The following is a 15,542-nucleotide window of genomic DNA, read 5'->3' as shown; positions in this document are numbered from 1 at the left end:
CTTACTCCTCACATCCCCGTTGAACCTGACCCCTCTCACCTTCAATGCATGCCCTCTGGTATTAGATATTTCAACCGTAGTAAACAGATGCTCCTGTCCACCCTATCTTTACCTCTCACAATCTTAGAAACATAAACATAGAAAACCTACAGCACAATACAGGCCCTTTGGCCCACAAAGCTGTGCTGAACATGTCCCTACCTTAGAACTACCCAGGCTTTACCCATAGCCCTCTATTTTTCTAAGCTCCATGTAGTCATCCAGGAGTCTCTTAAAAGACCCTACCGTTTCCCCCTCCACCACTGCCAGCAGCAGCCCATTCCACACACTCACCACTCTCTGCATAAAAAAACTTACCCCTGACATCTCCCCTGTACCTACTTCCAAGCACCTTAGAACTATGCCCTCTTGTGCTAGCCATTTCAGCCCTGTGGAAAAGCCTCTGACTATCCACATGATCAATGCCTCTCGTTATCTTGTACATCTCTATCAGGTCACTCCTCATCCTCTGTCACTCCAAGGAGAAAAGGCCGAGTTCACTCAACCTATTCTCATAAGGCATGCTCACCAATCCATGCAACATCCTTGTAAATTTTCTCTGTACCCTTTCTACAGTTTCCACGTTCATCCTGTAGTGAAGCAACCAGAATTGAACACAGTACTCCAAGTGGGGTCTGACCTATATAGCTGCAATATTACTTCTCGGCTCTTAAACTCAATCCCACGATTAATGAAGGCCAGTGCACCGCATGCCTTCTTAACCACAGAGTCAACCTGTGTAGTTGCTTTGAGTGCCCTATGGACTCGGGCCCTAAGATCCCTCTGATCCTCCACACTGCCAAGAGTCTTACCATTAATGCTATATTCTGCCATCATATTTGACCGACCAAAATGAACTACGTCACACTTATCTGGGTTGAACTCCATCTGCCACTTCTTAGCCCAGTTTTGCATCCTATCGATGTTATAACCTCTGACAGCCCTCCATAATATCCATAACACCCCCAACCTTTGTGTTATCAACAAATTTACTAACCTCCTCCTCCTCATCCAGGTCATTTATAAAAATCTCCACCTCCTCATCCAGGTCATTTATAAAAATCTCTGCCTCCTCATCCAGGTCATTTATAAAAATCACAAAGAGTAGGGGTCCCAGAACAGATCCCTGAGGCACACCACTGGTCACCGACCTCCAGGCAGAATATGAACCCTTTACAACCACTCTCTGCCTTCTGTGGTCAAGCCATTTCTGGATCCACAAAGCAATGTCTCTTTGGATCCTATGCCTCCTTACTTTCTCAATAAGCCTTGCAAAAATCCATATACACTACATCTACGGCTCTACCTTCATCAATCTGTTTAGTCACATCCTCAAAAAATTCAATCAGGCTCGTAAGGCATGACCTGCCTTTCACAAAGCCATGCTGAATATTCCTAATCATATTATGCCTCTCCAAATGTTCTTAAATCCTGCCTCTCAGGATCTTCTCCATCAACTTACCAACCACTGAAGTCAGACTCAGTGGCCTATAATTTTCCAGGCTATCCCTACTCCCTTTCTTGAATAAGGGAACAACATCCGCAACCCTCCAATCCTCCAGAACCTCTTCCCTCCTCAGTGATGATGCAATGATCATTGCCAGAGGCTTAGCAATCTCTTCCCTCGCCTCCCACAGTAGCCTGGGGTACATCTCGTCTGGTCCTGGTGACTTATCCAACTTGATGCTTTCCAAGAGCTCCTGCACATCCTCTTTCTTAATATCTACATACTCAAGCTTTTCAGTCCGCTGTAAGTCATCCCTACAATCGCCAAGATCCTTTTCCGTAGTGAATACTGAAGCAAAGTACTCATTAAGTACCTCTGCTATTTCCTCTGGTTCCATACACACTTTTCCACTGTCACACTTGATTGGTCCTACTCTCTCAGCACGTCTTATCCTCTTGCTCTTCACCTACTTGTAGAATGCCTTGGGGTTTTCATTAATCCTGTCCACCAAGGCCTTCTCATGGCCCCTTCAGGCTCTCCCAATTCCATTCTTAAGCTCCTTCCTGCTAGCCTTATAATCTTCTAGATTCCTATCATTACCAGTTTATTGAACCTTTCGTTAGCTCTTCTTTTCTTCTTGACCAGATTTACAACAGCTTTTGTACACCACAGTTCCTGTACCCTACCATCCTTTCCATGTCCCATTGGAACGTACCTACTCAGAACCCCCTGAACATTTGCCACATTTCTTCTGTACATCTTCCCTGAGAACATGTGTTTCCAATTTATGCTTCCAAGTTCCTGCCTGATAGCTTCATATTTCCCCTTACTCCAATTAAACGTTTCCCTAAGTTGTCTGTTCCTATCGCTCTCCAATGCTATGGTATAGGAGATAGAATTGTGATCACTACCTCCAAAATACACTCCCACTGAGAGACCTGACACCTGACCAGGTTCATTTTCCAATACCAGATCAAGTGCAGCCTCTCCTCTTGTAGGCTTATCCACATATCGTGTCAAGAAATCTTCCTGAACTCACCTAACAAACTCTACCCCATCTAAACCCCTCACTCTAGGGAGATGCCAATCAATATTTGCGAAATTAAAATCTCCCACCACAACAACCCTGTTATTATTACTCCTTTCCAGAATCTGTCTCCCTATATGCTCCTCTATGTCCCTCTTACTATTGGGTGGTCTATAAAAACACCAAGTAGATTTATGACCCCTTCCTATTCCTAACTTCTACCCACAGAGACTCCATAGACAACCCCTCCATGACTTCCTCCTTTTCTGCAGCCGTGACACTATCTCTGATCAACAGTGTCACACCCCCACTTCTTTTGCCTCCCTCCATATCCTTTCTGAAACATCTAAAGCCAGGCACTTGACGTAGCCATTCCTGCCCCTGCACCAACCAAGCCACAACATCATAGCTCCCAAGTGCTGATTCATGCTCTGAGCTCATCCGCTTTATTCATAGCACTCCTCGCATTAAAATAGACACATCTCAAACCAACAGTCTGAGCGCATCCCTTCTCTATCACCTGCATATTCTCCCTTTTGCACTGTCTCCAAGTTTTTCTATTTGTGAGCCAACCTCCCTTTTCTCCATCACTTCAGTTTGGTTCCCATCCCCCCAGCAATTCTAGTTTAAACTCTCCCCAACAGCCTTAGCAAACCAGGATATTGGTCCCCCTCGGATTCAAGTGCAACCCATCTTTTATGTACAGTCACATCTGCCCCAGAAGAGGTCCCAATGATCCAGAAATCTGAATCCCTGCCCCCTCCTCCAATCCCTCAGCCACGCATTTATCCTCCACCTCATTCTATTCCTATACTCACTGTCGCGTGGCACAGGCAGCACATTCGAGATTACTACCTTTGAGGTACTGCTTCTCAACTTCTTTCCTAACTCCCTGTAGTCTGTTTTCAGGATCCCTTCCTTTTTTCTACCTATGTCGTCTGTACCAATATGTACCACAACCTCTGGTGTTCTTCCCATTTCAAGATATTGTGGACACGATCAGAAACATCACAGACACTGGTGCCAGTGCGCATGCGTATGGATTAGATGTGTTTGGTCGGTGCTCCTCTCAGAGGCCTCGATAAAATTACTATTATACTGTGTTTTATTCATTCAGGCCAACAGTGCATGTCTAAACTAAGTGTCTGGAAAAGTTTGACAATGCTGAAGGCAAAAAAAGCCAAGACTGCCAACTGCCAGACTACCGAAGTTAGTGCTAACAACGGGTCTGTAAAGAACTTCTTTGGAAAGGAATAATGCACTCAAAAGGGAGTAGATATATTGACACTGTTTATTCAGCTTATATTTGTGCCAATTTCCATGTTGGGATGAGGGGAGGGACTTGCTAGTAGTTTTGCAATGCTGTATGACGCACTGGGATTTATTTGCAGAGAATGTTCTAAATATTTTTGTTATTATAAGAGTTAAATTTGAGTTGGTGTCATGAATGTTCAGCTTCAGGTGCAGACATTGGATAACTCCCCAGTCCTAATAGCATTTGTTTAATGGTATTATATAATTTGTGTTATAAGTTTTCTCAGAGAGGGGGTTTGTGATAATTGTGTAATGTTAGTTACCTGCCCAGCAGCTCCTTTTGGGATGGAAATGGGAACTATGTGTCTAGTTTAGGGAGACACGAAGTGGGGTGGGTTAGGGTGTGTGTTGTTCCTGTTTATAGCTCAGACATGTATTTTTTTGTGTATGTTGTGTTCTTATGAGGCTGCCAGTTATCTTGCATTGTTTACTATGTTTGTGCCCAGCTCTAATAATCTCTTTTTTATTCTCATATGCAGAGGCCTTGCGGTAGAACGCAGCTGGGGCGGGGGTAAAGATATTACAATAGTCTCGTGGAATGTTAAGGGCCTTTGTCATGTTGTTAAGAGGGATAAAGTTTTTAGGCATCTCAAATCTCTATCAGCAGATGTGATTTTTCTACAGGAAACCCAGATCAAAGTAACTGAGCAACGCAGATTGAGATTTAGCTGGATATCGCAGGTTTACTAGTCACCATTTACTTCTCATGCCCGTGATGTGGCTATCCTCTTTAGGAAAAATATTCCATTTCAACTAACTTCCATGACCACAGACCTTCTCGGCAGGTTTATTATGATCTTTAGCACCATTAATTCGTTTCCGCTAACCTTCCTTAATATTTATGGTCCAAACACAGATGAGCCAAATTTTTTTAGGAAAGTTTTTGATTTACTTCTGGATGCCAGCAATTCAAATATAATAATCGGCAGTGACTTGAATTGCTACCTGGATCCATATTTAGATAGGTTGTCCTCCCGCCCACCCTCAAACATCGTGTCAGTGCAGGTCCTAAATAATTTGATTAAATCTAGGAATTTAGTAGATATCTGACGAGTTCAACATCCCACCAACAAGGACTATTCTTATTATTCTCATGTTCACAAATCTTATAGTAGAATAGACTAATTTTTGGTTGACTCTCATTTAATATCTCGTGTTACCAAGACAAAATATCATAATAGATTAATTTCTGACCATAGCCCCTTGACAATGTCCCTAAATCTCTCCCTTTCCAAATGAATCTATTCCTGGCATTTTAACCCCTCCCTACTCACCGATAAGAAATTTATAGAATATATCACCACCAGATTAAAAGATTTTATAGAAATTAACGATAATGGCGAGATGTCAGATTCCACACTCTGAGAGACATTAAAAGTTGTAATTCATGGGTATATAATTTCATATGAATCTGCTGCTAAGACAGAGAGAGAAGGGCGATTATTAGAATTTGAGAATACTCTCCCAACCCTCGAAGCGACATACCAGGCTTCGAAATCCTCTGAAGATTATAATAAAATAATGAAGCTTAAATATGAGTACAATTGTATCTTGGGTAGTCAAATAAATAACCCCCTCTTAAAATTAAGACAAAAGCATTTCGAAATGGGGGACAAGCCTGAGGGGCTCCTGGCTCGGCAGCTCAGGGACGCCCAGGCCCTAAGGTCAATTCATTGCACTAGATCGAGGGTGGGTACCCTGTTAACTAACCCCAAGGAGATAAATGACTGTTTTAAAGAATCTTACAGTGAACGCTACACCTCTAAATGCAACGCTACTCAATCTGAATTGAATGACTTCTTTGATTCTTTTGTAATGCCAAAACTTAGTGACACTGCTAGGGAGTACTTAGATTCTGACTTCACATTGGAAGAAATAACTTCTGCTATTAAGTCATTTCCATCCAGCAAGGCTGCTGGGCCAGATGGATTTGGCAGTGAATTTTATAAGAAATTCTGTGATATCCTTGCCCCACTTCTCCTCAGAATGATATCTTGCTCTAAGAGAGATAAAGCCTTGCCTAGAACATTGTACGAAGCTAACATTTCCCTCATTTTAAAGAAAGGTACAGAGGAAACAGACCCGGCCAGCTATAGGCCCATTGCACTTCAGAATTTCGATAGAAAGGTAATTACTAAAATGCTGGCTAACCGACGAAATAAGTATTTGTCATCTATCATTCATCCTGATCAGACAGGATTTGTCCCTGGTAGGTTCTCTTCTTCCAATGTCAGATGCCTCCTTAATACTATATATGCTGATCATGGGAAAGCTAATGGGGCAGCAATTTTGTCCCTTGATGCACAGAAGGCTTTTGACCAGATTGAGTGGCCTTACATGTTTGAGTCACTGTACAGGTTTGGGTTTGGTGAGTCATTTGTATCTTGGGTAAAACTGATATATGCCAGCCCAATGTGTTCTATTATAACTAATGGTGACAAGTCAACTCTTGTTTCCCCTACACCGTTCAGTCCAGCAGGGGGGCGCCCTCTTTCACCGGCCCTTTTTGCCGTCGCGGTAGAGCTCCTTGCCTTAAAAATAAGAAGTCACCCGAATATTCTGGGTTTGAAGGTGGGAGGTAATGAAACACTTATTAGTTTATATGCTGACGATGTGATACTCTACTTACAAAACTCAGAAAAGTCAGTCCCTCTTCTTCTAGATTTAATCACCTCTTTTGGCAGACTATCGGGATACTCAATCAATTGGACAAAAAGTGATTTCGTGCCCCTCTCCAATGACTACAGCAGGGTTTTTTGGAAAGTGTCCCATTCAAAGTAGTTAAAAATCTCTTTATTTATCTTGGCTTGACAATCCCCAAAGATCCTAAATTAATATTCAAACTAAACTTCGCAGAGTTTATTTCAAAACTTATGCAGAATATAGAAAGTTGGAAAACCCTACCTCTGTCCATGATTGGTCGTATAAATTCAGTTAAAATGGTTTCCCTTCCTAGGTTTCTCTATCTTTGTCAAAATCTCCCCATTTTTCTTACATCAGCTTTCTTTAAAGAATTAGACTCCATAGTCTTATATCTGGAATTATAAGAATGACAGGATTTCGAAAATTCATTTACAAAAGCCCAAGTCTGAAGGAGGGCTGGGATTACCTGTATTTAGACACTATTATTGGGCTGTCAATGCTAGGACTTTAATGTTTTGGTAACGGGGGCTCTGGATAACCTAGCCCCTGGGGCTCCCTTGTGGCTATATATGGAGTCTAACTCTGGTCGTCAATTCCTCCTTGCCAGCCATGCTGTTCAAGTTAGAGAAGGCTGGGACTTCAAAAAGTTTGAGTTTTGTTTTCAAAACCTCCATCAGAATTCTAAATCAGATTAGGAGCGTTCTGAATTTACCAGAGACCTCTGTACAAACACCAGTCTGTTTCAATCACTCCTTTCTACCCTCATGGTCAGATAAAACTTACTATGCTTGGAGGGGGAAGGGTCTAATTTCTATTGAAGACCTGTACATAGAGGGACGGTTTGCAACATTTAGTCTGCTGAAAGAGAAATTTGAGCTGCCTCATTCACACTTTTCTCGTTACTTACAAATTAGACACTACATTCAATCTAAGATTTGTAATTTTGAAATCCTTCCAGGGAAACATATGTTTTTTGATATTTTAAAGAATCCTCCTGACTCCAGGCATCTCGTTTCTAAGTTTGTACGTTTGTTTGATAATTGCACTGTAGCATCTACTGTGAAGATTAGAGATGCCTGGAGAGAGGAGTTGGGCATTGAATTATCTGAAGCTGCCTGGGATAAGTGATTGTCTATGATACAGGCTTGCTCTGTTAACAGCAGGCACCAACTGATCCAGTTCAAAGTTGTCCACCACCTCCATTACTCTAAACTTAGATCGCACAGGATTTACCCTTCTGTCTCGCCAATGTGTGATAGATGCCAAGGGACGGAAGCCACGTTGTCACACACCTTTTGGTTTTGCCCATTACTGACTGGATTTTGGTCCAAAATATTCGACTTGTACTCAAAGATCCTTCCCCTTGGAAGCAGGTCTCGCTATAGTTGGCTGCTCGCAATCTACTATTTGTTTCCCTGCAGCCATACAACAGTCTCTGATGCTGGGGATGATTGTTGCCAAAAGACTTATCTTGAGGGAATGGAAATCACCTTCTCCCCCTTCCTTTCGGAGATGGATGGCTGATATGATCTCAGTCATACAGATGGAGAAACTTATGTTCTTGAGAACCAATTCACTTAAAAAATTTTTGGCTATCTGGGATCCATTTCTTGCCTACCTGGACGAGGCCGGGAGCGGATGAGCAATTTCTCCCCAGCTGATTTCTCACGGCCCTCATTTGAGATTTAGTGAGTTTTGTTGTGCCCACAGAAAAAGTGGGTTTTTGGAGGATCGATCAGGCGGATCGATCAGTGGCTCTTGCAGTATGAAAAGGAAGTGTCCTGTGGGGAGGTGTTTGTGTGGATTGATAGCTCCACCACAGAAGAACGGTCCCCTTTGTTGTGGTCACAGTCAGTGACTTTTAAAGGATTTCGGAGTACAAGAAGGGCCAAAAGGCCTGTTTCTGTGCTGTAGTTTTTTTTCTATGGACAACGGGAAGATCGACGGCATCAACTCACCTGAAGACTCAAATCTCTCTCTCTCTCCACATCACTACCCAACTCAATACCATGAACTGAACTGAACTTTACTCATCATTGTAAGACTATCTATTTGCCCCTAGACTTGAAGGAAATTGCTTTTCATATATATTCCACACTTACTTATATATAATCATTTGCGCTCCTGTTTGATTTATCTGCATTTATATTACTGTATTGCGTAGTTACTAATAAATATCATTAGTTAATAGCAATATGGGACTCCAAAGATTTTTCCATCTCTGCTGGTTCTTTAACCCGTCACAGGGTATATGACAGTAGTGAAATCATTTCATTTTCATTTCCAGCCATTTCTAGCATCTCCAAGCATGAAATCTTGAAAACCTTAGTGAGAAAAACAATTTCGAGCTGTCTTTCTGCCTACTTTTTGCCAACTATCGGTAACAGATCACTGCTTTTTGAACAGAAAGCATATGCAACTGACACCATTTAAAGACAATTAAGTGGCGTAGTATCCCAAATAAAGGAAGGTAATCCCGGCTCTTTTCTCAATTAGGTTTTGATCTTTAAGAGTTCTCCCAAATAAGTAGCTGCCCCCAATTAACCACTGGCCCAATTAACTGTAATCCACTGTATAAACTAAAGGCAATAAAAGTAAAAAACCATCAGTGGAGAATTTGAGAACAGAGGCAGGCATGTGCTTCTTCAGCTGTACAAGGCTATGGTGAGGCCATAGCAGTTTAGTCAGCTTGTCTAAGAAGGATGTTCTTTCCACAGGTGTAGTGCCACAAAGGTTCACCACACCAATTCCTCAGATGCCAGGGAGAGGAGATTTGTGTGTTAACACAGTGTTGGTATGAACTGCAAGATCAAAGAATGGTACAGGTTTCTCATTTTAACAGGACTGGACGGTCTGGAAGCAGGGAAGGTCCACTGGGTTTACTTTCGTGAGAATCCTGAAGGCCCCAATAAATTTGGGTGCCAATTTCCCAGACTCCACTCGGAGAGGCAAATCATGAGTGGACAGTCAGATCTGTTGCCCAGGCTGTAAAGCAGGTCTTCTCTTTCAGGTCACCTTGGGCTCTGCTTTCTGGGTAGAGTCCAGCAAATTCTCTTTTGCCGTAATCCATTTTAGCTTTCAGTGTTGGATGAGATCTTTGGCTGCAGGGACCCCAACCTCAGCCTCTTATTCCGGAAAGACCGGCAAAGAATACACAAATTGGCAGTCGAGAGGGGACATCCTGTGCATTGAATGCCAAAAGTGTTGTGGGCAACCTTTGCCTACATCAAATGGTTACGCCACTCATTTGGTCTTTCAGAGTTTCAGGCACTTGAAAGTTCGTTCCAGATCTTGGTTCACATGCTCTATCAAGCTGTTGGACTGTGTGGAACAGCAACACATTGAGTCCAGGCTCAGGCTAGCCCTCTTCGACCTCTTGATGTTGCCCCACTTACAATTATTGAGAGATACATTGGTTAATCAGAACCTCTAAGTACTGGGCTGGTTCTACCAAGGTGAGGGCATCCTTCAGTTCATTTTGGAGTCGGTGGCGGTATAGTGTGGTCAAGGGTTCCTTGTTTCAGCCACTCTCTTGGGCCAAGGTCCTAAATTCAATCGCATAGTCGACTGCTGACCTTCCACCCTGTTGAATCTTCATTAGGCAGTCCGAGGCTTGGCTGGCTTTGCTGGAGTCATGAATTCCTCTGAATCTGAGCAAATCTCTGACCTCCATTCCCACTGCCGATAGCCCAGGCCTATCTTCTAGCGAGATAATGAAGGGCTCCTTTTCATGCTCCAAAGGGAACCGGGACGGCTGGAGTTCAAATGCTAATGAGCATTGGACGAGGAGACTGCAGCAAGAATCCAGGTTACTGTCAAAACTCTCTGTGATTGGAAGATGGACTGGTTCCACAGAGTGACCGATGGCCTCACTCGAGTGACTTTGGCTTCCTCCCTGCAGTAGTTGGCACACGACAACCTGGCGATCTGTAAGGTCTGTTTTGAAATTTTTTCACTATGGCTTGCCACTGCTGGTGAAAGGCTCCGATACCCCGCTGGGTCCATGTTGGTTCAATTGTACTGTGAAGGGAGTCCTTGACAAGGATGTCTTGGACCCAAATGCTGGAGTATCCAAAGCTAGGATCGAGACACACTCTCACACTGGACCCAGAATCTGAGCATAAAACCAACACTAGATGAAATCATGAGTAGGCTTACGATTGAGCACCAAACCCCAGTTCAGGAGGATGAAGGTGCTCAGGAGGGTGATGGCACCTAATGGCGACTCCTTTGCTTGCATCTTTCAGAAACAGCTCTATTTCTATCTTTACTATCTCTATTTTTCTCTTTCAGGGTTCTTTTGAAGACCCTGACCTGGAGTTACACACTGACTTTGGTTCTTTGTGGAAACGGAACCCGCTATCAGGGTCTCACGACTGGCCGCTATTCAATATGCCCAGGACGCAGCTTAGAAGACTAGTGCACCTTCAGGGTGCTGGATTTCTTGGCTCTGGAGGTGGGTGGATTCAAGGTCAGTTGCGCTGCAGAAAACTCGTATGTCGTGGGAGATGGAAAATTGAAAGCAGGGAAAGCAGCGAGCTGGCTGCTGGCTGTGTGCACAGAGACCAGAGTTCTTTGGGCACAGAGCTCGGAAGAAGCAATGCAGCGGACTTTTAACACCCAGAAATCAGCAAGTTCTTTTGTTTTGTCTCCCCTCTCGCCATGAAGCAGGGACACCTCTTTTTCCCTTATTAGGGAGAGAGAGAGAGCCTGTGGTATGACGAATACTGGGTGAGCGAGCAGACTTTGGGGTCTGTGTCTTCAGTGATGCTTTGCTGCATGCTTGAGTGCTCAGTGGGGGGTGCCATTGCTTTTTTGATGGTGGGGGAGGGGGGATCATTGCTTTGCTGCTACTTATGTGTGGGAGGGGGGAGCTTTGGGGTTCTAACATTTAACTCAGTCATTCTTTGGGGCACTCCTCTGTTTTCGTGGATGTTTGCAAAGAAAAAGAATTTCAGGATGTATATTGTATATATTTTTCTGACATTAAAAGTACCTATTGAAACAATCCTTGGCACTCAAAACATGATTGCCAATTAGTGGGACTCTCTTGAATCTTTAAACACACTGTGCCAGCCAGCTATACTCTGAAGAGTTAAAGCATCTGAACTTCGGAAGCTGGATCGGATAGATGCGCGTTGTTAGTTATATTGCAACTTTATAAAACATTTGGATGACTGCATGCATTTCTGATAACTATACTGCTGGAAGATGGTGTCTGAGCTGGAGGGAGAACAGAGGTGTTGTGGCGACCCACTTTCTACACAAGCGAACTGGCTCACAAAATAGCCCGCGCGCAGGGAGAGATTTTTGTAATGCACCTCTGATGTCATTTCCGCCCGGAGAGGGCTGGAAGGGAACTGCTTAAAAGCCAGTGCCGTGAAGTTTGAATAAAATGAGTCTCGAGTGCGACTTACAGACAGCATGTCATTATTTCTAGCTCTGTGTGTAGCACGTCACTACACTGGTGACCCCAACGGTCCAAACAGGATTTCGACCAAAGATGATTGACTCTTCATCTGTTCACGCAGTTTCGCTAAAACTGCCAACTTTCTGGACGCTGCGACCAAGCAGAAGCCCAGTTCCAGATTCGGCAGATACCTTCGGATTCCACATGTTACTATTACGTGGTGAGCTCCTTTGACCAGGAGACAGCCGCACAGATTGGGAATTTCATACAGTCACCCCCTGAAGGCGGCAAATATGCAGCATTCAAAGCAGGTCTCACCAGCGCCTTATAGAGCCTCAACATCATATCCCTGCTCCTATACTCTATTCCTCTAGAAATGAATGCCAACATTGCATTTGCCTTCTTCACCACCGACTCAAACTGGAGGTTAAGCTTAAGGGTATCCTGTATGAGGACTCCTAAGTCCCGTTGCATCTCAGAACTTTGAATTCTCTCTCCACTTAAACAATAGTCTGCCCGTTTATTTCTTCTGCCAAAGTGCATAACCATACACTTTCCAACATTATATTTCATTTGCCACTTCTTTGCTCATTCTTCCAATCTATCCAAGTCTCTCTGCAGACTCTCCGTTTCCTTAGCACTACCGGCCCCTCCACCTATCTTTGTGTCATCAGCAAACTTAGCCACAAAGCCATCTATTCCATAATCCAAATCGTTGATGTACAATGTAAAGAGAAGCGGCCCCAACACTGACCCCTGTGGAACACCACTGGTAATCAGCAGCCATCCAGAATAGGATCCCTTTATTCCCAGACTCTGCTTCCTGCCAATCAGCCAATGCTCTATCCATGTATGTAACTTTCCCATAATTCCATGGGCTCTTATCTTGTTAAGTAGCCTCATGTATGGCACCTTGTCAAAGGCCTTCTGAAAATCCAAATATACAACATCCACTGCATCTCCCTTGTCTAGCCTACTTGTAATTTCCTCAAAAAATTGTAATAGGTTTGTCAAACAGGATTTTCCTTTAAGGAATCCATGCTGAGTTCTGCCTATCTTGTCATATGCCTCCAGGTACTCTGTAACCTAATCCTCGACAATCGACTCCAACAACTTCCCAACCACCGATGTCAAACTAACAGGTCTATAATTTCCTTTTTGCTTCCTTGCCCCCTCCTTAAATAGCGGAGTGACATTTGCAATCTTCCAGTCCTCCGGAACCATGCCAGAATCTATCGACCTTTGAAAGATCATAGTTAATGCCTCCACGATCTCCACAGCTACTTTCTTCAAAACTTGAGGGTGCATTCCATCTGGTCCAGGAGATTTATCTACCTTTAGACTATTCAGCTTCCTGAGTACTTTCTCTATCGTAATTGTGACTGCACACATTTCTCTTCCCTGCCACCCTTGAGTGTCCAGTATACTGCTGATGTCTTCCTCAGTGAAGACTGATGCAAAATACTCATTCAGTTCCTCTACCATCTCCTTATCTCCCATTACAATTTCTCCAGTATCATTTTCTATCGGTCCTATATCTACTCTTACATGTCTTTTATTCTTTATATACTTGAAAAAGCTTTTAGTATCCTCTTTGATATTATTTGCTAGCTTCCTTTCATAGTTCATCTTTTCCCTCTTAATGACCTTCTTAGTTTCCTTTTGTAAGCTTTTAAAAACTTCCCAATCCTCTGTCTTCCCACTAATTTTTGCTTCCTTGTATGCCCTCTCCTTTGCTTTAACTTTGGCTTTGACTTCTCTTGTCAGCCACGGTTGCATCCTTCTTCCATTCGAAAATTTCTTCTTTTTTGGAATATACCTGTCTTGCACCTTCCTCACTTCTCGCGTAAACTCCAGCCACTGCTGCTCTGCTGTCCTTCCCGCCAGGGTCCCTTTCCAGTCAACTTTGGCCAGTTCCTCTCTCATACCAGTGTAATTTCCTTTACTTGACTGAAATACCGACACATCAGATTTCGGCTTCTCTTTTTCAAATTTCACAGTGAACTCAATCACGTTATGATCACTGCCTCTTAAGGGTTCCTTACCTCAATCTCTTTAATCATCTCTGGTTCATTACACAATACCCAATCCAGCACAGCCGATCCCCTAGTGGGCTCAACAGCAAGCTGTTCTAAAAAGCCATCTCGCAGGCATCCTACAAATTCTCTCTCTTGAGATCCAGTGCCGACCTGATTTTCCCAATCCACTCGCATGTTAAAATCCCCCACAATTATCATAACACTGCCCTTCTGACAAGCCTTTTCTATTTTGTGTTGTAATTTGTAGTCCACATCCCTGCAGCTGTTTGGAGGCCTATAAATAACTGCCATCAGGGTCCTTTTACCCCTGCGGTTTCTTAGCTCAACCCATAAAGATTCTGCACCTTCCAATCCTATATCACCTCTTTCTAATGATTTAATATCATTTCTTACAAATAAAGTCACGCCTCCCCCTCTGCCTACCTTCCTATCCTTCCGATACTGTGTATCCTTGGATGTTCAGCTCCCAGAGACGTGCATCCTTTAGCCATGTCTCAGTGATGGCCACAATATCATACCTGCCAATCTGTAGCTGTATGACAAGATCATCCACCTTATTCCTTATGCTGCGTGCATTTAAGTATAACACCTTAAGACCAGTATTTGGTACTTTTCACTTTGATTTCACAGCAACTTTATTGCACTGCAACTCATCCCAATGGCTACAAGTTTGCCCCATCACCTGCCTGTCTTTCCTGACATCTTTACTTAGATTTATTTCTGTTTTCCCCTTCCTCCTCTCTATCATTCCAGTTCCCATCCCCCTGCCAAATTAGTTTAAACCCTCCCTAACAGCTCTATTAAACCTTCCCGCCAGGATATTGGTCCCCTTCGGGTTCAGGTGTAACCTGTCCATTTTGAACAGGTCATACTTCCCCCAGAAGGGATCCCAATTATCCAAGAACCTGAAGCCCTGCCCCCTGCGCCAGTCTCTCAGCCGCACATTCATCTGCCTGATCCTACTATTCTTGCCCTTGCTAGCACGTGGCACAGGTAGCAATCCCGAGATTACTACCCTGGAGGTCCTGCTTCTCAGCTTCCTTCCTAACTCCCAGAAATCTCTCTTCAGGACCTCCTCCCTTGTCCTATCTATGTCATTGGTACCAACATGTAGCAAGACAACTGGCTGCTCGCCCTCTCCCTTCAGAATATTTTGAACCCGATCTGAGACATCCCATACCCTGGCACCTGGGAGGCAACACACCATGCGGGTATCTCTATCAGGCTCACAGAATCTCCCGTCTGTTCCCCTGACAATGGAATCCCCTATGACTACCGCATTCCTCTTCTCCCTCCTTCCCTCCTGCACAACAGCGCCAGGCTCAGTGCCAGAGACTCGGTCACCGTGGGCATCCCCTGTCAGGTCATCCCCCTCAACAGCATCCAGAACAAGATATTTGTTGCTGAGGGGGACAGCCACAGGTGTGCTCTCCACTATCCGGGCATTTTCCTTCCCTCTCCCGACAGTCACCCAGTTTTCGGACCCCTGTTGCGTAGGGATGACTACCTCCCTGTAGCTCCTGTCTGTTACCTCTTCACTTTCCCAGATAAGCAGTAGGTCATCAAGCTGCAGCTCCAGATCCCTAATACAGTCTCTGAGGAGCTGCATCTCAATGCACTTGG

The 15,542-nt window shown here is 43.9% G+C and overlaps 1 protein-coding gene across 1 annotated transcript in view; it reads right to left on the bottom strand.

Moving 5' to 3' along the window:
- Nucleotides 1-15,542, bottom strand: part of LOC140210814 (FYVE, RhoGEF and PH domain-containing protein 5-like) — a 235,818-nt gene that overhangs the window by 13,902 nt on the left and 206,374 nt on the right. The window lies entirely within an intron of this gene.

This window comes from Mobula birostris, chromosome 16 (genome assembly GCF_030028105.1).
Source record: "Mobula birostris isolate sMobBir1 chromosome 16, sMobBir1.hap1, whole genome shotgun sequence".
Classification (NCBI taxonomy): domain Eukaryota; kingdom Metazoa; phylum Chordata; class Chondrichthyes; order Myliobatiformes; family Myliobatidae; genus Mobula; species Mobula birostris.
Note: the sequence above shows the minus strand (reverse complement) of the source record. Positions and strands in the feature narration are given on the sequence as shown.